Genomic DNA, 1920 nt, shown 5'->3' with positions numbered 1-1920 from the left:
GAAGTCACCTTCCTCCAGGACAGGCTGAAGGGTGATGCTGTGACAGAAATAGGAATTACATTTTTAAGGAAGCCTGAAGAAAGAAAGCACAAAAGGAATAAATGAAAGAAATACTGGGAGAAACCCTTGCTGAGGGATATTTTGTGCCTTTTGTTTCAGAAGAAGACATGCAGGGTAAAAATAGTTTCATCAATTCAGTTGCCTCACTCACCTGGTTGAAAGGTGAAGACAGCTGGGCCGTAAACAGGAGGAGCGGGGCAGGCAAGAGCAGTGTTAATTGTCATGACACAGATATTAAAATTATCAAAATGACCTGCCCTTCCTTCTCATATAACCATGCTCTTGAGCTTAATGCAACTTTTATCTCAGTATTTAGTGCGTGCTGGATGCAAAATATTCATTTGGACATCAGCTGTTCTCAAACAAAGATGATGACCTTTTCCCATTCTGTTTTACAGTTATGTTTCAAAGCATGGCTACTAAGAGGTACTCTATTTCTCTGGCTCTGTGTGCTTAAGTATAAAGAATTCAGCTGCTCTGGCTGCTGTATGTTGTGTGTCGCTCACAGGTGCACGTTTTGATGTGTAATGGTTTGCCATTTATTGTCCTCCACACTGGACACCCTGCTGCTTTAATACCAGAGAGGAATGCAGCTTCACTGATGGCAGGAGCTGGTTGGGTTCCTTACAGCTCTTCCAGGCCCCATATACAGTTTTGCTGGTATGTTCAGTCTTGTGTGCACACACTTCTGACAACTGAAGCAAAGCTTGTGTTGCTCCAAGCCTTTTCATGTCAGCTCTATCTTTCAAGAGCACTCATCTTATGACCAACCTGAACAAAGCATGGTGTATCTAATTTATAGTCACTTTAAATCTGTACTTGCCATAGGAAACTTGAATGAAAATTCTAAGGTTACCACACAACTGGTTTGATGGTCGTTGTGTCTGCTCTTACCTGACCTTCACCACCAGCTGCTGAACATCTTCCCTTTGGCAGTGGACTTTTTACCACAACATGACTGGGAAATAGAGAAGGAGCAGCCTCACAAGGACTTGAGTTACAGGAAGGATTTAATGTTTTTCCATGTAACACAAGATATCTAGGTGAAGGTTGGACAAATCCCCAGTTCCTAACACGGTACCCTACCCACTAAGCCAGCTCACCTTCTCCTCACCAAAGCACTTCTTTTAAACTGAAATACAAACAATTAAGTTCACTGAAGCCCAGAGTTAACTCTGATTTTATCACTGTAATTTGTACCCTCTTCTCCTATTTTTCCTTCAGTCTGTTTAGCTCTTAATCCTGCTAAGTGAGGGGTGTCTCTTACCTTGGGGACTGCAGGGTTCACTCCCACCAGACCTGTGCAATCCTCATGATAGTCTTTTCCCCTTCATATATCTTAACAGTGTCTTACAGTGGTGGCAAAGTGTAATGGAGCTTTAAGAGAGCAATTCTGTACAGAACAAAAACTAAGCTATTCATTACCCAGCCTTGGTCTCAACCCAACTCCTGTTACCTGCTACCAGTAAGTTACAACATGTAATAATGGCCAGTCTCTTCGCGAACGAAGAACTGGGGAAGGTCTTTACACCTTCCAGCCTGCGCATTGGATTTTTTAGGTGAGACACAGTGTGCCTGGTGGTGCAGTGGCTAAACCACAGCGTTGTCAACGCTGAGATCTGGGTTCGATTCCCGGTTAGGACACTCCCCGGGCAGATGGAGCTCGTTAGCCCATAAGGCAATCCATCTACGTCCTGAGGACCTCGCTGCCACCGTCCAAGCGTGCTTGGCCCCAGCAGATGAACCTCAGGATTAAAGGGTGGGCTCAGTTCCACAACATGTAACAATGTCATGTATCAGTGTGTTACAGCCAGTAACAAGTTTCCCTAGTTCTTGGTTGTTGTTTTGGTTTGGTTTGTT

The sequence above is a fragment of the Empidonax traillii genome, unplaced genomic scaffold (assembly GCF_003031625.1).
Source record: "Empidonax traillii isolate 1590-97213 ecotype Southwest subspecies unplaced genomic scaffold, ASM303162v1 scaffold1310:size247655, whole genome shotgun sequence".
Lineage (NCBI taxonomy): Eukaryota > Metazoa > Chordata > Aves > Passeriformes > Tyrannidae > Empidonax > Empidonax traillii.
This window is presented reverse-complemented; position numbering follows the sequence as displayed.